Consider the following 22,188-nt stretch of genomic DNA (forward strand, 5'->3'; position numbering starts at 1 on the left):
CTGACATAAATTGAAAAATGTGGCATTTCAAAATCTAACATGAAATACTGTACTACTATTAGGGCTTCCGGTAGACTTGCAATATCTTTTTGTTGTTTCTTTGATTACAAAATATTAAATAAAATATCTAAATTATATTAATATAGTTTTTTTAAAATGATGTCTCAACCCTAAAATTCTAGTTGATGCAGAAATGTTGCCATAGCTGTATACGAAAGTACATTTAAGTAACTTCTGTTATCCTCTATATCTACAATTATTATTCTTTCACTAAATTATACTTGATAGAAATGAATGAAAATGATTTTTGAAAGTATTACGAAGCAGGTTAGAATAAGTGTCACGCCAGTACAGTTCTGTAATACAGTATAGGGACAATGGAACTTTATTTTAAAGGAAATATGTGTTCTGACACATGCCCTGCATGTTTTTAATATTAAGGAAAACGCCATCTATAACATTTTTGTTTGAGTGCTAACAGATGGTTTAAAATCAATTTCCTTACCTCTTATTAGCATGATTAACATTATAGGACCTTCAACTTTATAAATCCAGTCCTGAAACTTATTTTCTTTAGAGTGAGTTTTTAAGCTTTGAAACTGCAATTGTGTTGCAAGCAATTAGGTTGTACAACCAGTAGCTAAACAATGAATAGTGTGGATAGTTGTGCTAGTCATCGTAACATTGCGCCTTTTCCATGTGGGTTTGCACAGTCAGCTGGAGGCGCATTCCAGCTTGTAATTAGTCCAGTATTGATGGGGGCCTGTGCTAAATGAAAACAGTTTGTTTTTTTGGTTGAGGTTGTGTTGGGGCAGTAATTAGGAATGAACAAGCCTCATTTCAAAGACCTTTGTTTGGTCTTTAAAGACATTGTTGCTATTTCTTTTAGATCTTTTCAGATCAGACAAAAATACTTTTTCAAAAAACCCACATGGTACTTTGCAGGGATGTTGCATGCTTCCAGAATGAAATTCTATGTGGCAACCTTAATTTTTTTTTTTTTTTTTTTTTAAATGACAACTACTGCCCTGAGGAACATGCTCATAGTGCCCACCATTTAACAGCAAGTCATGCAATAAAACATTGTCTGTTTTACTTTATTGCATTATATAATAAGGTCTCATTTAATTAAACTGTAAAGATCAATGCCAGGCAGTGATATCATTCTTTTATTTTCCAGTTCACAGAGTAGACGTACGGTAGCGATTGTTTCTTGTTTCATTGGTCATTACACTGAAAATGTATTCCTTTCCTTGTATGGTCTTCCCTTGAGCCTGTTTACCTATGTATACAGAAATGCTTCTGCAAATTACTGGTAAATGGCCTCCTAGTGGTAGTTGTCAGCATGAACTGAGGTCAATGAAAAGGTGAATGAAATGAGATGAACATGCACATGTCACCTGTCATTCAGCGACACCGATGATAACATTTCCTGCCTTATGGGCCCAATGTTGGCCACTGCCTTTCACATACATTTTTTTATTAGAACACAAGAAAGTTTACAAACGAGAGGAGGTCATTCGGCCCAACTTGCTCGTTTGGTTGTTAGTAGCTTATTGATCCCAGAATCTCATCAACAACACTACTGGGGAGTTGGTTCCAGACCCTCACAATTCTCTGTGTAAAAAAGTGCCTCCTATTTTGTGTTCTGAATGCCCCTTTATCTAATCTCCATTTGTGACCCCTGGTAGTTGTTTCTTTTTTCAGGTCAAAAAAGTCCCCTGGGTCGACATTGTCAATACCTTTTAGGATTTTGAATGCTTGAATCAGATCGCCGCATAGTCTTCTTTGTTCAAGACTGAATAGATTCAATTATTTTAGCCTGTCTGCATAGACATGCCTTTTAAACCCGGGATAATTCTGGTCGCTCTTCTTTGCACTCTTTCTAGAGCAGCAATAACCTTTTTGTAACGAGGTGACCAGAACTGACCACAATATATTAGATGAGGTCTTACTAATGCATTGTAAAGTTTTACATTACTTCCCTTGAATTAAATTCAACAAACCCAAAAGCATTTATGAAAAAGTATTTATAAAAATCTGTGTGTGCAACCAGATGTCTCGCTTTATTTTCTAGATTTTGCTAAATTGTATGCAGTTGCTAGCAGGGACTGGATTTTCATACCATAGCAACGCAGCTATTTGGCCAGATGCCGTAGAGTACTGTTACTAGGGTTCAATAGTAACATATATTCCATTGTGGCATTAAAGGGATTATTCATTTAAACATGATATATATTTACCACAGACTACCCCTTATAAAAGTTCACCATAGTAAAGGCATTGACAAGTGTCATAAGGAAAAGTAAAAGCATGATAAAGCATAGATGAGCACTCAGTAAACAATGGTAAACTATTGTAAATGCACAGTAAAACCATCTGAAAAGCATGGGAAACCTGCAAAATTACTGTGAAATTGTATATCAGTAAACCTTTACAGGGGAAGGAGCAAACAATGACACTGTAATGATTTTTACAGTTTTGTCTGTATAGATTAGATACAGTTGATCCTATCAAATCCCAATTTCTTGGTTTCTTCTTAAAACAGCAATAAATCTCAACACGTAAAAAACATAATTTTTTTTTTTAAAAAAACAGCTGTATTATACAATGTAATCTGAGGTTTTGTTGTTGTTTCAACCTATTTTATCACCACTTGGTGGCAATATAGGAGCACTGTTGAATACATCCCTCTGCACTGTAACTGCTGTTGTCAGTGTGATTTATGGAATGGAGTTCCGCTCTCCCCAGTGTGTGATTTTCAGTAAACTTCATGTCTATTTGCAATATCTAAACGTGTTAGTAATTAGGGTACTCACAATTTTATATTATGATTAGCATTTATAACACTATTTTAATTACACTTTTGCCATGTATTATAATAAATTACAAGATTCAGGTATATAACCACTTTAAACTCTAAACTAATTGCTACCAATACCATGATGATAAAAATAGTGTCAATATACATTTTTCAAAATGGTTGCTCAAGAACACATCAGATTACAGAAAAAGTTATATGTGTTTACAGTATTTCTGAGTGGTTTTAACTGCAGTTTCCTCAAATACTGTTTTTCTTTTATTATTTTATTGCAGTACACTCCTCAGAAGGTTAGCAATATCATCCTGGCTGGTTGTGTTTTACATAACATAGCTCTCCATAATGTATGTTATGTTGAACTTACAGAGGAAAGATTACAGGGTTTGAGGGAAGCAGATGCTGAACTTGAAGCACCAGTGTTGGAGGTTGCTTATGCTGCAAGTGCCAGGCAGGTCAGACAAAGCCATATACATTCATTTTTTTTTTTTTTTTTTGTAGGCTTGCTTGAGGGGCTGGTCATCCTCCTCACTTAGGTTGCTGGAGATTTTTTTTATTTATTTGTACTTTTGTCTCCTGCTTTTTATTTAATTATTTTTTGTTTGTTTCGATATGCCCTCCGTACCATAAAGGGAACATGGGATCCTTATTGGTTGTAAGCTTACTTCCTCCCCACTGTGCTTTGACTGGCTCGGCGCATGATTCACTGTTTGATGTGAGTTAGCCCACGCATGAGACCCGACTTCTAAATCACGTTTTCGTGCGCTATCACGGCGGTTCGGTAACGCTGTCATTTTTGCCCGAGCGGAAGCGGCTGCGCACATATTTGCTAAATAGGGCCCTATCACTCAAGATCAGTTACAGTGTCTTTACATTAGTAATCCCCAGCACAGCTGTATGTAGCAAGGATAACAACAGCAAATGTGTATTAAAATGAGATGTTTACACAATGGTGCTGGCTCTTACTTCTATAAAGACACTTTGTCTGATCCAGCCTATGTAATTTACAGTATGTCTATGACAGGAAACTTGGATTCTAAACTCAGGTGAAATTACTTTACACAGACTAAAAAAAAAAAAACCCAAACGTATAACTCAACATGTGAGTAAAAACATTGATTGTATACATAATGCAATGGTAAGGAGACTGTAAAAAAAACCAAATAAAATGCAGTTTGAAAGTAGTTACTCTTTAACTCCCTTCTAGTGACTCAGACACTGGCTGTGACACAGTTATTATGCAGTCACAAGAAGGGCCTGTTTTGAAAAACGTGACTTTTGCCGCAGCTTCCTCTGCCTAATGTATGAGGTACTGCAAAGTAAATTTCTCCAGATTCACAAATGGGCTGATGCAGATAAGATTCAGAGGTTGCTAAAGTCCTGCAATTAGCCTTGATATTTCATGTTAAAAGAAAAAAAAAACATAACACTTCTATAATTTTAAAAAATGTCAATATTTGTGCTGTAATTGGAATAATATGCATCAACAAGTTATCACCTCAAAGTTAAAAACTATAATTAAAATGAAAATGGTACCTAATATGACTTGCATGAGCCCATTCATTTACATATTAACAAGGATTCTTATCCTATTTGTGTTGTCACTTGGTGCACACTAGCCTACAGGCATGTGCATTTAAATGCAATCTATACACAACCATATCAATGATAAGAAAGTGTAGAAAATTGAAATGAACCATTTTTTAAATAAATCTTAGTATTTCTTATTTTTTATTTGGGTATTCATGTCTTACCTAGAGTTGTTTTCTTTAAACGTTCATGAAGAATACATATTTGCAACAAAGAGAAATGGACTCCTACGAATAAGAATCTTGGCATCTTATCCGTATTGTTTTACAGTTATGCTCCCCTCAGACTGGTATGGTATGCTCCCCTCATGTGGGTGGTATGAGGGGTTGATTACAGTTTGTGGATTTTAAGACTTTCTTTCTGTTACTAATTCACTATGACCCCCGGGCCCCATCTCTTAGCCTTATTAAAAAGTAATTGCCTCCTGACAGAAACCAATAAAGTAATTTTTGAAAACCCTCCAATATCAACCTAGTTAAAATGAAGTTGCTATGCAATAAAATAGCTGTTAAGTAGTCCCTGTTTTGCAGATAATTAAGAAAAAAAGCTGATGAGAACCTTTTTCAGATAAACAAAATTAATTTCAAAATAGTTTTACGTATGCATAATATACAGTATGAACACCAGTGACAAGATGTTGATACTATTAAGATATTTTATTTATAGCAGTAACCTCTCTTTGGTTCTGTCTGCAACCAAATGTTCACTGTTTGCAGAACGTAAACTGGTTGGTTCTGGTTTTCTTTTCCTTCTTCTTGATAATGTGTCTGTGTTTGCGTTATTATGTTTGTGGTTGTGTTTTTGTTGCACTTGAATAGGTGAGATGGGAAAACTTGACTGCTTTTACTAGTGATTGCCACCTTCATGGTTTTGTGACTAAATATAGTTTTTTAAAAGTGTAGCAGCGGACAGTTTAAATAATTGATTTTGAATTCTACTAAGCCTTCATCCCCAGAGTTTCTCTGCGTGGGTTAAAACACAGAGTCTGCAAGTCTGTCAGATCAATGTAAAGGACAAGTGTCCTGAAACACATTTTTGCCATGAATTATTTCTTATAATAATAACTACATTTGAAAGCTAACTGAAGTATATTCATCTTAACGGAATTCTAGATAATGGCCTATTTCTTTTCACTTCATAAATCTGAGAAAAAAACACGTATTTCCAACACGACGAAATTTAGCTGACATTTAATGTTGTAGTAAATGTTGGTGGCTGCCTAGAATCTCCTTAGCTCAAGTCTTTCACCTCTGCTTGTATCTGTTTATATGTAATTCTGATTAGTGTAGGTCCCACTATCAATAACAGGTGTCTTCATTAAACAAAACCTCTCAACACCGCAGCCACATATTATTCTTCAGAAAGGATACAACCACCAGTGCCTCCTTATAAAAGATGTGTTGTTTACAGTTTGTCACTGTACATGTTCAATATCTGGCCCTCAGCCTCATCTGTTGGCCCTCATTAAGTCGCCTCCACCTCTAAAATATATCTGGTGTAAGCCACAGAGGTCGATAAAGGTCCAGCTGTAAAATAAATAGGGATTTGGTTTTATTGTTTCTCAAAGATGAGATTTATACTGACCGGAATGTCTCATATTATTATGACATCATGTCCACCAAAACATTTAATTCATAGTACATGCCAACTGAAGGTCTACTAGCCCTCTGTCAGATTTTGACTCAAACTGACGTGTGACAGGGAGATACAGCTTTTACATAGCACATTTTGGGCCTCATTTACAAAAGGGCACTAAACATTATGGTGCACCGTAATTGCAATTAGTGTGTAGGTTCATGATTTCCATATTTACTATTGCAATTGTATTAATTATCACATGAAATAGTGGACATATTATGGCGCACACTGATTTTCTTGTGCCATACTGTGGTAATCAGAATAAATATGTGATTTGTATGGTAATGCATGATAATGTATTTAAATGAAGCACCCTACTCTGAATAATGAGATAAGCTTTATTCACACCGTAGTGTGCACCTTAAAGTGATAATTACAGTACACCCTCGCTGTAACGCCCTTCACTATAACCTTGTGTTGTATGGCTGGCCATATTGCCTGCTTTGTGGAAGCAGGAGTTTTGGAAGAGGCTGGACCAAACAAGGTATTATAATTTAAAACAACCTCCTCCACTAGAATTTCTAACTCCTGTCATGCAGTTTTAGTTTATGTTGCCTCTGCCTGTCCCCTGCTGAGTGCTGTGTCTGTTGATTGCTCATTTTCTGTCAATGTAAGCCATCTCCACCTTTCACAATAAGCCACTGACCAAAAGATATGCCTGGACTGATGGGGCTTTTGATATCACGGTGGTCACAGGTAAATCTCTGACATTATCGTGCACATTAGATTATCGCTCACAATACATGTGTTAATGCGTTCTCTGTTTGTAAATGGGGCAGTAAATTTAGATTTATGGTGCATGTTAGGTTCACTACTTAATGTGCACGGTACAGCTACATGTAGTGCCTTTTCGTAAATGAGTCCCTTTATATGGTAAGGATGCTGTTTGCATAATAAATGATCAGTCATTTGAGGGACAGTGAAACATATGTGTTTCTCAGGTTTTTCCAGCTTAATTTAAACTTTCTTATATTATGACATACATTTTTCATAGATAACTGAAGAGAAATGGCTTTTGAGTTAAATGTGAGATTTTTTTTTTTAATTTTTTTTATTTAGTCGTCGCCAATGGTTTTTTACCCCGGTTTTGTCCCCAATTTGGAATGCCCAATTATTATTTTTATCCCGGTTCACCACTGCAACCCCCCGGAGACTCTGGAAACAGAGGCTGAAACACGCGTCCTCCGAAACGTGTTCCTGCCAATCCGTGATTTTTCACACTGCAGATCCACAGCGAAGCCACCAGACCTATAGTGCTGGAGGACAACACAGATCTAAATGGCTCCACTGCAAAACCGCAGGTGCCCTATCAGCCACAGGGGTCGCTGGTACACGGTGAACCGTTGATTGCTCTGCCGACCTAAGCCATCCCTCCCCGGGCGGCGCTCGGCCAATTGTGCGCCGCCCCCTAGGAACCCCCGATCACGGTCGGCAATGACATAGCCTGGATTCGAACCTGCGATTTCCAGGCTATAGGGTGCATCCTGCACTCCACGTGGTGCGCCTTTACTGGATGCGCCACTCGGGAACCAAATGTAATTTTTAAGAACTAACCGCATTAAATCCAGCAATGGAAACACTTACTGTATAAATAGTGTTAAAAAAAAGAACGATTGAATTCGCATAATCTTTGAAGATGAATTAAAGCTGATGCCCACATGTGACCTGCTGAATGGGGTAACATACCATTAAATGAGTTTAGTTTGTTTGAAATTGTCAATCATTTTCCATTTGATATTAATGCAGTGGGACAGCTCCAAGCAGAAATATTTTCAAAGCCTAAGCAATAAGGAACCTAGAGAAATGGAAATAGTGTGACAAATGTAAATGCACAGGAGTACAGAATGATAGAATAGCATACAGTTCCATTTGCAATTGGTGACAATGAATCAATTAAACTCAACATAACTGATAATTGTAGGATACTAGTACAAATACAATTAATTTAGCCACATAGCCAGCATCAGTTTGATCCACCGCAAAACAGTTCTTAACTCACCTTTAAGGCATTTAATTGTTACCAGAATATCTCCATTGTATGTATTATTTCTTTGCAAAAGTGGTTTACATCCATATTTTTATATTGTTCATATAATAAATCTGCTTAAAAACATAGCAAGTGGATTTCCATGTTATTACTTTAGCGTTATGATGACAGAGGCAGCATTTCTGTTTTGTCCAATCTTACTGCATGCCACTGCACACAAGCCCTTCAGGCATTGCACTGAGATAACCTTCTTTGGTTTCTCTTTCAGTGGTCCTTCACCACAGTGTGTTACTGTGCTCTTCTTTTACTGCATTGTTAAATGTAAAATAATTATTCAAATATTTTGCACGGCATTCCATTTCTTGAAGTTCAGTTAAATAGTGTAATATACTGTCAGGAAATACGCAATGAACACCAATAGGATAAAGGGTGGAGAAATGGTTAGCCCATTTAATTATTATTATTTTTTTATTTTAACAATTATTTTTATTAATTTTCCAATTTTCTCCTAATTTGGAATGCCCAGTTATTAATCAACCTGGCTCACTGCTGCAAACCTGAACTAATTCGGGAGAGATGAAGACGAGCACTCATGTCCTCCGAAATGAGTGCCGTCAGCCGTCTGCTTTTTTTTTACTCTGCAAGCCCGTCGTGCAGCCATATCCAGAGCTTACAGCATCGGAGGACCACGCAGTTCTGAATTGCGTACAGGCCAGCCTGCAGGAGCCAGGCCAGCCACCGGGGTCGCTGGTGTGCAGTGAGCCAAGGACTCCCCAGCCGACCTAACCCCTACCCCGCCCGGGCAGCACTTGGCCAACTGTACGCTGCCCCCTGGGAACTCCCGTCCACGGTCGACAGTGGCATTGCTTGGATTCAAACTGGCGTTCTCCAAGCTATAGGGCACATCCTGCACTCCGGGTGTGCGCCACTCGGAAGCCCCTTCACTCATTTACAATGTCATATTTATTCTTGGGATCTGTAACAGGGTAATGTGTTACGTGTGTGGGTAGTCACTGGAAAACAAACAAAAACAAAGCTAAAATTAAAAGGTTGCCACACAAAATGGCGAGCGCTAGTCCCACTAACAGGAACATCCTGTTCCAGGAACTTGCTACTCTACGTAATCCTCTCTAGACTGTTTTGGGATCAACATCTCCTAAACTGACTTACTTCTGTTCTGTTGCTCCCGAAGTCCTGGCCTCCCAGCGACTCCGGGGCGTTCCGACGGTCCTGGCTGGGCGAGCACCTTCACAGGCACCCTCCTTGATGCAAACAAACACACTTCCAGCGCCCGTTTGTGTGTCCATGGCATTGCAGTCACCCCAAGCTGTGGCGCAGCCACTTTCTGAGCTCTGCGCAGCATTCCTGAGCATGCCCCCTAGCCAATCCGGCACAGGTCTGGGCAAGCCTACCACTCAGCTGGTCGCTTAGCAACGTGTCTCCTGCTGTGCGCCACAGCTGATTTCTCCAAGGCACACACACTTGCACAGGAACCAGTGACCCGGCTCCCTGTCTCAGGATCCTAACAAAATTATTTTAAAAAATGTATGAAAAAAAACTAATATTAAACCATCTGCAATGAGATACATACAACATCCAGATCTAGCCACTACATCGTATACAGTAGGCCTCTCTGCTACATAATACTGTCAATGCATTTGAAAGCAGTTTTCCAGCACAAACAAGCAATTTTATTGAGCAAGAAACTTGCTAAGCGCTTCATGTATGGCATGATTTCATTTAGATTTGCTTGTTGCATTTAATCATTGTTTGACCTTAGGCAACGATTTGGATATTCAGAAAACAATACTGGTTACATAACTTGTCATTTTTAGGATTTTTTATTTTTTTGGATGCTATATATGCTTTTTAAAATTATATAAGCAAAGAAATATATATATATATATTCATATATATATATATATATATATATATATATATATTGCACATACTATATGTGAAATCTGAAGCTCAATTTACTACCATAATATGAGGGTCTAAAACAGTAATTCCTTCATTCAAAGGGTTACATTTTGTGGGTTGAATTGAGTGTAGTTTATTTAACAAGTATCTTAAAAAATATGAGAATTGCTTTGTAGACCAGTAATAGGATAATGAGAAAGCAGACAGTGCATTCTGTTTCCTTCTGTCTATTATCTCCATAAAGCTTTAGAGCATTCGAGCATAACTAGCAAAGTAGGCTGTGTTCTTTGAATTATTTAACAGAACTCTGTCAGGGCAAGGGAGGACAGATTTTTTTTACATTATCTATTCAGTCCACTTAAGGAGGACTGACAATAAGGTAATCAGATGTGACCTCTAATTACATATAGCCGTCTATGTTTAGATATCTTCAACATATTTTCAAATACAGCAATTAAAAGGACTTAGATAAATTAGTAAAATAAATGAAGAAATTATGAATTATAATGAACACACACACGCTCATATTACAAACATAAATTGCAGATGTGTAAATCTTTAAGTGTTAACTTTGGTTGAAGTTTGGGGTGCATTTTTGAGTTTCACTGTAATCTGATCTCCCTATCAGCACATAATCAGGTCTGTAACCCGATCTCATTGACCTTTCATGAAATCTACTGCCTGCTATAAAACACTCTCATTTTATCTACACAGTCTTGTTTGAGTTTGTTTGTATCCACCATCCACCCCACCTCCTCCTTATTTCCTATACTGTGCCCTGTACCGGTTACCACTGGGGGGGATAGTAATCACACTTCCTCTAGCCTCTTGTGGCATCCGCCATTATCAGCTCCATGCTCTCTCCAGCGGGACCCCCGGCCATAAATAATTCAGTCCTTTAGCAGCTCATGCTCTATAATGCTTTTATTCAATCTATCATTACCTGTCTTTCCAGTCTTATTTTATATAACTGTATACTAACCATATATAGTGTAGTGTGCACGGGAGAAGGCAGCAGCAGGGCTGGTAGGTGACGTAATTACACACGAAGACATAAGCCCTATATATGCTCCTTGCAAAGGAGCCGGCTCTTTTGTACAGCAGTATTGGCGCTATGCTTTAGTGCGAGACTCGGATTTGTGCCCGCCCTCTGGATCCAAGTCCCCATCGCAGCTCTCCAGTGAATAGGAGACTAACATTTTATGTTTTCCAGGTCTCAGGGGTCATGAAGACCAGCCTTCAGTCACCAAGGTTCCCGACTGCGAGACTGAGACTTGCTTTCCTATCATTCTTTCCCCCTTCAAAGTTAATGGTACTCTTCAAGCTGCTATAAATCATTTCCTCTCACGACTAACCAATGCACCGTGAAATATAAAAAAGACAAATCTGATTAAAGCAACAGTAACAATTAATTGAATGTGGTCGACTTTGTTCCAGCTTTATTCTACTGGTCATGTGTGACAGAAATACAATGATCCTTGGTAGTACATCTCCCTCCCGACCTGTGAGGGCGCTAAGCAGCGAGAACAGAGTTCCTTGGATGGGATGGCCCAACAGTTCTTTCCCAGGGTTCAAGGGAAATCGGTCAGCTAGGAAGGGGGCGGAACTCTGGTGCATTAACTCATCGACCCGGAAGGGAAACGATGTGGCAGTCGCGGTTTGGAGGGGCGGCTGCACTCGTTTACCAAGGGGTCATGTGTGATGGCATAAAAGGGGACAGAGAGACGCAATCTGTTCCTTCGCTTTGGTTTGTGTTATTGAACCTGAAAGGACCCGTGAGAGACCCAGTGAGAAAACGTATGGTGAGTGTTTTGTTTGTTTGTCTGTAATTGTCTCGTTTGTTATTATTAGATGTCTAACACGTTCCAGTGCTGTCGTCAAGGGCCATTTTGTAATTTTGTCATATCAATTTTAAATTTTACTGGGGTGCTTCCTATTTACAGTTGCACTGTCCAATATTCTTCACTATTTGTAGCATTGTTGACTGAACCCAGGAAATATGAGCTGCCCTCTGCTTCTCCAGTAATTTCTCTAACTACTTTACTACAGCAAACACGCTCCCAGTGTCCCATTTTCTGTCACTTCCTGCACACTGTTTTACTTGCTGGACAGATTTCTTGCTTTCTGTGCTCACCTTTGCTGCATTTTCTTTCAGTATATTCCAGTTTCTCTGCATTAGAATGTTGCCATTTACCTTTTCCCCGCGTGGAGGTTGTATGTGTTACTTCTTGTACCATGCCAGCAGCGCCCTCTTGCTGACTAACCTGTATGGTATCCTCTTCTGACTGACGCACCATCTGTACCGTCTGTTCTAACGTCAAATCGCTCATTAACTGAAGCTTTCTGGAGAGCTCTTTATCTACTATCCCCACAACAATTCGGTCTCGTATGCGTTCATCTTTACTTATGCCAAACACACAATGCTCTGTAAGCTCGTAAAGGGCTTTGATAAAGGCTTCGACTGTTCTCTGGTAGAAACAAGCACGCTCATGAATGACATTCCGTTTCGGAACAAAGTACTCATCAAACTTCTGTATGACTGTTGCATAATCATGTTTTTTAGTGATCCGCGAAAATGAAAGATCTGAAAATATTTTCTGATTCACTGCCCCTCACCTCTGACACCATGTCAGGTTAATGAATTGACGCAAGGCAATGTCTTGTCTAATTGACTGTGTTTTGTTTATAACAAAGGAGAATTCCTGTCTTTCTGTCTGTGCTCTCGTGGCGGTTGCCGGTTTAGCTAACTCCCTCCTCCACTCACTGGTTACGTGACAAGCGCTGAAACACAAAGGCATTGGCAAAAAAAAAAAACGCCCGCCATTGCGTGACATTGATGTTTGCATTGTCATGTTTTGAATGGCAAGTTTGTGGTGAACTATCAAAGCGCGACAAGCAATTCTTGTCAGGAAATATAGTTATCTGATTCTGAACATAAAATAAACTGTTTTGTCCACTGGTGGCTAGTTTTTCATATACAGTATTTTCAGGCCACTAGTTGGAGATAAAAAGTGTCAGTATAACAGCATACACTCTGAATAAACCTTAGTCCAGTGTTTTTAAACTGGAGGTGGGTGTACCTGAACCTGAGGGCGACAGCATTTTTGCACTAATTCAATGTTTAGGTTAAACAAATGTGTAACTGGTGTTATGCTGTTTCAAAATGTATTTTGAACTTTAGAAATGTGTTAATATTAAAATATTAATATCAGTACATTATCATAGGTCATAACACTTCTATAGAAACCATTAGCTGTGCTACCTTCCCTTTTACAAATCAGTAAAGTGCAGTGTCAATGTAATCTGTCCAGTGACTTTATTTTTTTTAAACTTATTGTTTTTATTTCTTTGTGCAGTGACTTTAGTACATTATGCTCTATTTGGTTGGATGCATACCTAAATTAAAAGGCAAAAGAGGTCTGCTGCCTAAAAAGTTTGAAAACTGATGCCTTAATAGCAGGTACTGTAGTGGCTAGCAAGTACAGTATGTATTGATACTACTGGTATGTCAAAATACAAAAATGTTAACGCAGTTGCAGGCACTAGCCAAAACAGTTTTCTACTTAGGATTTTTAGTAGTTTAAGCCAGTAATCTGTGACACCTGCATAATGTGGGAAATCCGAGAAAACCCAGCAGAGCTAAACCAAGTGTGTGTAAAGTGCTGCACAATCCAGGACTTGCTTAAACTAGTAAGTATGCTAGAAATGGTGCTGCAGGAAATGAGACAGCAACAGGAGCTTGAGAATCTGGCACACCCACAATTCTTGGAAGTCTGCACCTCTAACAGACTGAAAGCCAGCTGGGGAATAGAAGAGGGTCAAAACAGCTGGATTCAGATAGGCAGAGGCAGTGAAAAAAAGAAACTTCGTCAAACACAACCACCAGAAGTCAAAACATCAAAATAATTTGAGCCAATTCAAAATTTAGATGATCAAAACCAACATCAAGAGGATGAATGGAACAACATCCAAGACCCTATAAAAAGTGCTGGCTAGGCAGCAAAAAGAAGGGAGGTCATGATTGTTGGGGACTTCATATTGAGAAAGACAGCAATTTCAGTGCACAGTCTGGACCCCCTTACAACAACAGTGTGCTGCCTTCCAGGAGCCTCTGTCACGCACATCACTGAGAACTAGAACGAACAAGAGACGACTTAGTAGTAGTCGTCCACATGAGTACAAACAACATTGGAAGAGACAGACCAAAATCTCTGCAAAACAAATTCAGAGATCTAGGAAGGAAATTTAAAATCAAGACCAAAACTGTGGTACATTAGAAATGCATGCAGCAAAGGAGAAGCCATATTAATTGGGGATTTCAACTTCCATATAAAATGAGAAAACCTGATGGGGAGCACAACAGACGAAACTGAAATGGTCGAAATGACAAATGACGCAATTTGTCAAAGCACTGACTAGAGGGCAGGCATGCCTTGATTTAGTCTTTTCAAATAACAAAGACAGAATAACTAAAACAGAGGTCAGAGAACCATTGGCAAACTCAGACCACTCATTTGAAGTGCTTTTTAAATCCCAAAAAGTAATGACGAAAGCTAAGGTTTACAATTTTTGAAAGGCAAACTATGAAGGTATGAAACAGAGACTAACAAAAGAGTGGAGTAAAATAGAGAAAACATCCACTGAAAAAGGATGGCTGTTTTTTAAAAATGTAGTACTAGAGGCGCAAAACAATTACATCCCAAAAGTAGACAAATCTAAATCTAAAACTAGCTAGAAAGGGGGCAGGACTCCTTTGCAATAACGCATTGACCCGGAAGGGAAACGACTTGGCAGCCGTAAATTGGAGAGGCGGTTGCACTCATTTACCAAGGGGTCATGTGTGACAGCATAAAAGGGGACAAAGAACCGCAATCTGTTCCTTCGCATTGGTTTCTATTGCTACAACCGAGAAGGACTGTGAGAGACCCCAAAAGCAATTGTATTGTGAGTGTTGTGTTTTGTTTGTTTGTAATTGTCTTGACTTGTACATTACCAGACAGTTCCGGGGCTGTCACCAAGGGCCAGCACTAAGCCGGAACAGCACCACACCAATTGTCACTAAATAAACTGTAGCACTACTGCATGCACCCAGGACTGGTGACCGTGTCTGTATTACTGTGGGGCAGATATTATTGTTTATTATTTGGGATTGCAACCCCGTTGTTATTTACCCCGTGCAGTACACATTGTTGTGTATTGCCTGGGGATTATTGTTTAGGTCACCAGACCTGGAATATAAAATAAAAATGTTTCCAAACCAGATTACAATTACCTCTGTCTGCTTCTTTAACACACTGCATCACTCCTGCACCTGTTTCCACTCAGCCACTTTGCCACACACTCAAAGAAACTAAAGAAGTTATTTACAAACCGCTAACCAAGATCATGCAACAGTCTCTTGACACAGGGGTTGTACCGACAGAGTGGAGAATTGCAAACGTAATACCGATCGACAAAAAGGGAGACAAAACCGAACCAGGTAACTACAGACCAATAAGCCTGACTTCTATTATATGTAAATGTATGGAAACTATAATAAGATCCAAAATGGAAAATTACCAATAGGGTAACAGTATCCATGGAGACAGTCAGCATGGTTTTAGGAAAGGGAGATCGTGTCTAACTATCCTGCTTGATTTTTTTGAGGATACAGCATTGACAATGGATAACTGCAAAGCATATGACATAATTTATTTAGATTTCTTTTGACAAAATCCTGCATAAAAGATTAATTCTCAAACTGAACGCAGTAGGGATTCAAGGAAATGCATGCACATGCATTAGGGAGTGGTTAATGTAGAAAACAGAAAGTACTGATTAGAGGAGAAACCTCAAAATGGAGCGAGGTAACCAGTGGAGAACCACAGGGATCAGTATTAGGTCCTCTGCTATTCCTAATCGACATTAATGACTTAGATTCTGGTATAGTAAGCAAACTTGTTAAATTTGCAGATGACACAAAAATAGGAGGCGTGGCAAACACCGTTGCAGCAGCAAAAGTCATTCAAAATGGTCTAGACAGCATTTAGAACTGGGCAGACACATGGCAAATGACATTTAATAGAGAAAAGTGTAAAGTAATGCACACAGGCAATGAAAATGTGCATTATAAATATCATATGGGAGATACTGAAATTGAAGAAGGAATCTATGAAAAAGACCTAGGAGTTTATGTTGACTCAGAAATGTCTTCATCTAGACAATGTGGGGAAGTTATAAAAAGGCCAACAAGATGGTCAGATATATTGTGAAAAGTGTTGAATTTAAATCAAGGGAAGTCATGTTAAAACTTTACAATGCATTAGTAAGACATCATCTAGAATATTGTGTTCAGTTCTGGTCACCTCGCTACGAAAAGGATATTGCTGCTCTAGAAAGAATGCAAAGAAGAGTGACCAGAATTATTCCAGGTTTAAAAGGCATGTCATATGCAGACCGGCTTAAAGAATTGAATCTATTCAGTTTTGAAAAAAGAAGACTACGCAGCAATCTGATTCAAGCATTCAAAATTCTATAAGGTATTGACAATGTCAACCCAAGGGACTTTTTTAACCTGAAAAAAGAAACAAGGACCAGGGGTCACAAATGGAGATTAGATAAAGGGGCATTCAGAACACAAAATAGGAGGCACTTTTTTACACAGAGAATTGTGAGGGTCTGGAACCAACTCCCCAATAATGTTGTTGAAGCTGGCACCCTGGGATCCTTCAAGAAGCTGCTTGATGAGATTCTGGGATCAATAAGCTACTAACAACCAAACGAGCAAGATGGGCCGAATGGCCTCTCATTTGTAAACTTACTTATGTTTTTCTTATGTTCTTATGAATGTATCACATTCACATTCTACATCATCAATAGAAACTGACAAAACCTCTAAATTACCTATTGAAGAAAATCCACATACTGTAGAGCTGATAGTAGGCATTCATTGGCAGGTGCTTGACAGCATGAATTACTTAAGTTTCTCAAAAGTAATAACTCAATTTCTGAGAAAAGACTTTGCATCCCCAACTGTGAAGGGACAGCAATTTAAAGATCTACCGAGAGTATTATGATGATAGGTCTTTCCAAAAAACATTACATTCATAAGGTAGTTTCACCTGTATGTGCGTTACCTGCACCAGAGGGATGTTAAATATTCAAATCGAAATGTTTTTATACAGAAAGTTAGTGTTACATCTGTGGTGTAACAGAGTTGTACTAAATAACTTAAACCACCAATACATATTGAGGTATACTTGGTAAACAAACGGGTAAGAAATGGTTTGGGCTTTTTTTAACGGTACTTTTGTTATACTCATAACATTTTACAGGAAACATCTACAAAAATACAGGGCTGCCATTTTTATCATTAGTTTATTGTATATAAATACTGCTATATTTTTATGGAATAATGGGGAGTTTTTTTTTTACAGCAAACAATATAAAATCATATCATACAGTTGTTTGACTTGAAAAAACAACTTTTACTGCTTTAATTGCTAAATTGGTCACGCGTGTATCAGAAATAGCAACATTTCACTAGTTGTGTATCACCTAAAAAAGCTCACAGACAGTTTCTGTAACTAACTGGCTTGAACTTTTCCAAATTTTGTTCCTACGGTCTGGTTGGTCGTGATCTTAGTGGACACGCTTCAGGCAGCAATAGACAGGGCGAGGTTGTGGTTGGAACAAAACAACTGGCTCTCTGATTCCCCTTAGCGATCAGAATGAGAGCTACACAGTGTACGTGTGTTATGCCAGAGTCCATGTTGAAGTTCATTTACACGGTTCGGACTTCTTTACTACGTTTACTTGGGTCATTTTCAGGACAACAGGTTCACGGAACGGATCACCTGCATTTTATCACCTTTGACTTTCACATATGCAGGTATGTCGCTTCGTTTTTTTTTTGTTTTTTGTTTTTAAAGAAATATAGAAATACATTGAAAAAAAGAGCCTTCCTGGCCGCATTGTGAAAAGATTGGCATTTGGGATCACAATGATTATCCTATTTACTTGAATTCCATGCAAGTAGTTGCGTTCAAAAAGGTGACGCGTGTAAAACCATAGAAGAACTAACTTTTTTTTGTTTTTGCTTTTTGGCTGCATTTTATTTTTAAGTGGAGTTTGCCACTGTCAATTTTAAAAAAGTCGACAAAAATAATTGTATCTGCATATAAGTGATTTGTTTATTGGTCGTCGGACATATGCTTGATGATATGGGAAGCGGAATGCATACATGTGTCTGCAGGAATCGGTCTGATTAGCATATCAGATATTAAAAATGTCAATCTGATCGTTGCTATTGATACATTCCTAATGTTAGCAGCAAATTCAATAGTAGTTAGTACTACTACTGTATTTAGCCTTCTAGCAGTTTCGGTTCTCGGTACTGCAATACTGTAATATACAGAGATGTCGGGGCTTAACAAAATAGTTTTAGCTCTGTCAGAATGTTTTATAACAGTGGACCTCATACACCTCCATTTTGCTGGTGGCTGTATCACTTGTGTCATGCATCTGTCCGATGGGTGTTCAGTTTTTAAAGTGCTCCACTCCCCCTTCTTCATGTTACTATAGCTCTGAGTGCTGGCTCAACACCACTGTCCTACCCTGCAAAATACTGTGTTATGCCATTGAACATCTGCAACACACAGTTAATCTAGGACATCTCATAGATTTGTATTACAGAACTGTCCATAGTCCTCCTCTCATGCACCTGTGTCTCAGGGTCGACCATACAAATCAACTTCCCCTCATGTTGCCCTGCATGCAGCTCCCCACCCCCACCCAACAAACAGCAGCACATCAAACATGTGGATGCCACACTAGACACTGACCATGGCAGTGGCATTCATACAGGTACAGTGTGTTGTTGGGTCCACCCCTACCATTATGCATCTGTCTCCTACTCGACCTGCCTAAGCAGAGTCCAGATATAAATGCAGTGGCTCCCCCCCATAGTGCCCAGCATGTGGGTGTGCCCTCAACACATTGGCATGCCAGCGAATCTCAGTGGACCATGGTGATGGATATCTCTTGTGTTATCTGCAGAGTTGTATGTTGTTTGTTTTACCGGATCATGGCTGTCGGTGGTTGCTTGTGTTGCCTTGCCCCTCTACTTGTAAGGGTGGGAGAGGAGGGAGGTGCAGAGTTTTAATATCAACCCTCTGATGCATGAACAAAGTTTTTTGCAAATAATTTCCTTCCTTTTTGAGAATATATAGTTACAAAGAATATATTGTAATATAGAGCACCATAAGTAAAAGTGGCTATATGTTTGGAAACTTTTGTAACGTTTTTCTTAGCATTTATATTGCAAGCAAAGCTAGCAAAATCTTCATATAACCAAGACAGAACAGATACTATAAGATGCTGCTTTCTGAATAAATAGGGTAACAAAGGATGTGACAGAGACCTATACAATTATTTAAGTGCACTGTCAAAACATACATTCATACATCTCCATATGCTAATAAGTCATTTAATAAAGACACATGTCACCAGAAATATGGTTTTATTTATTTATTTATGTAAAAAAAAAAAAAAAAAAACTGAAGCCAATTTAATTAAGGCAGAATTGAAGTACATTCCTGGAATGGGCAAAAAAAAAGTATGCATACCAAAAGTACATTCATTTCAATATGTCATCTTAGAAGAAGTCAAATGAGATGACTCTTAACTATATATATATATATATATATATATATATATATATATATATATATATAGTTTTCTGAAGTATGTACAACTATTTACAGGCGTGTACTTGGCTGCCTTTTGATGTGTATTCTAAAGTCTACACGCAAATAAATTTCAGTCGGCTCAGCAAGATCAAACTACATACGTTGCAAGAATGCACACTTCAACAAATCTGTTTCTACAGTGCTGAATAACATGAAATACGGGTCATTCCATAACAAATCACCCAACGGGTAACACACTACCCATTCCAATTTACACCAAACTCACTTCAGCTTCCACAGGAGACTACAATGAAATTCAACATGTCAAAAAGACTGAGGGGGAAAAAAGGTGTAATTTACTTCTGTGACTTTGTATATGTGAAGCAGAATTTGACCTTTCCATCTAATTTGGTTTCGATTTTTTATTATTGGCCTTTTTCCTAAAGGTTAAAGGTCAAAAACATTGTTAACAGATAACTGTACTTTTAGTTTTTTTTGTGTGTTTTTAATGTTATTTTTTAAATTCCTCTCTAGCTCAAATCATTTTTGAGTTAAAGATCGATTAAAGGTTTTTGACCCCTGTATAGCATTTGACCCCTTGACCCTAAATTGGTAGGAAGTTAAATCCAATATTTTGGGGTGATTTGTCAAGGAATGATCCATACATGTTAAAGAAGTAAAGGAAAAGGCTTGTTAAAACCGACAGTATTATTTACTTGTTAATCACATTGACATTAGTTATTCCATATGAAACTAATGCAATGTAAATACCACGAATAAAGGTCCTGGTTTCAAGCCATGTGTGTGTGTGTGTGTGTGTCTGTGCTTATAAAAAATATTTAGGAGTTAATATGAGATTTTGAGATTTTACAGTATTGTAGCAATTTAAAAAGTGACTCCTGAAAGAAAAAAAAAACTCTTCCAGGTGGTTAATCAGTGACCAGGAGTGACACTTGATCCAGTGTCCATGATGACCCAGGTCACTGCTATGACAGTATGTTTGCTTTTAATGTAGGTGTCCAGAGTGATAGGGTCACATTTTTGGTTTCATGCAATGCAAATTACAGGGTTAAAAAGTATATTATCAAAGACAATGATAATGTAGTGCAGTTTTTCTTTTTTGCAATATTCTAGATATGGTCAGAAAAAGTATAATTTGCTCAAACTTACTCAAATCAAGCTGTTGCAAAAAGTATGATTTGCTCCTTTTTTTAATAAAGGTGAATAAAAGTAATGTTTCTCAACTAAGGAAGTTTGCTTATGTTGTTTATTTGTAATACAAAAACTACTGCAAATTGCACTGTGGGTTGTTTTTGTTTTAAATACCTTTTTTGTGCAGAAACATGACTGTATTTAGTCATGCAAAATACTCTCACACTGTAGTTTATTGCACCATTACCACTAATGGGATATATTTTGGAAGCATGCATTTTAATTTGTGAGGAAGAAATAAAATATCAGCTTTTTAGGATGTGGTGTGGAGTGAGACACTCCAAGCTTTTTGATTGCTGGTTCTAAAGTGTCAATGTGTATAATGCAGATTACCAGGTAACTTCACTACACCAGCACATGTGCAGTACAAGTAAGTACACACAATAAATACATGCAGCCAGGGGCGCCAGAGGGGCCATGCCCGCCTGCAGCACAAAGGAATATCCCCTAGAAAATGTCCTGAGGGCACCAGATGATTCTTCGTGGTTAGGTTTAGAGTTAGGTATTGTGTTAGGGTTAGGTTTTAGGGCTGGGGATGCTTAAGGTTAGGGTTGGGTTGGGTTGGGTTAGGGTCAGGGTGGGTTGATTTCGTAGAGTTGCTGAGCTCTGGGAGTGAAAGGTGGGAGTGCTTGGCAAATGCCCTATAATCATCTGATGCCCTCTGGACACTTTCTATGGGGTATTCCTTTCCACTGCTGCCTGCCCCTCACTTTTTGACAAAAGAAACTTGTTCATCTGGCACCGCACCACTGTCAATGTACGTTAGGCTACTGTTGCTTTAAGGAATTATCCCTCTGCGCCCCGCCCCACACAAACGTGAGTAAACATTTATTAGGTGTCGCTGTGTAAGCGAATGTGGTTCAGTAGCAGAGAGCCTCTTAACAAAGAAACTAAATATTTAAGTTTTGCAAGAATACACGTCTGTATGTAGCCATTGCTTGTATTTCTGAAATACACGTGTGTGTATTATAAGTAGGGCTGCATTTTTTTTCAGGTAAAAAAAAAAAGTTTATTTCATAGCATTTGACGGTTGTTTAAAAATTGGCATTTCAAGATATTTTACGATTAAATATAGTGTTTATTAAAGCACAATAAAATAGCGTTTTTTGAGCGTCAAAATGATTGTACAACAAACGTGCGTAAATATTGAAAAGCTTACCAGAAAAAAAACAGTATATTGTAGAATATTTCGTTTTTTATGTCCACCTTGTAAACAAAGTAATAAAAACAAATGATGTTATAAAAAAAAATATTGCTTTAAAACAGGTCTAAATGTGACAAGCGCTATATCATTTTTGGGAGAGGATACGTCACCCAGTTCAGTGTGCAGAGCCTTGACTTTTGCTGTGAGA

The sequence above is a fragment of the Acipenser ruthenus genome, chromosome 4, assembly GCF_902713425.1.
Source record: "Acipenser ruthenus chromosome 4, fAciRut3.2 maternal haplotype, whole genome shotgun sequence".
Classification (NCBI taxonomy): Eukaryota; Metazoa; Chordata; class Actinopteri; order Acipenseriformes; family Acipenseridae; genus Acipenser; species Acipenser ruthenus.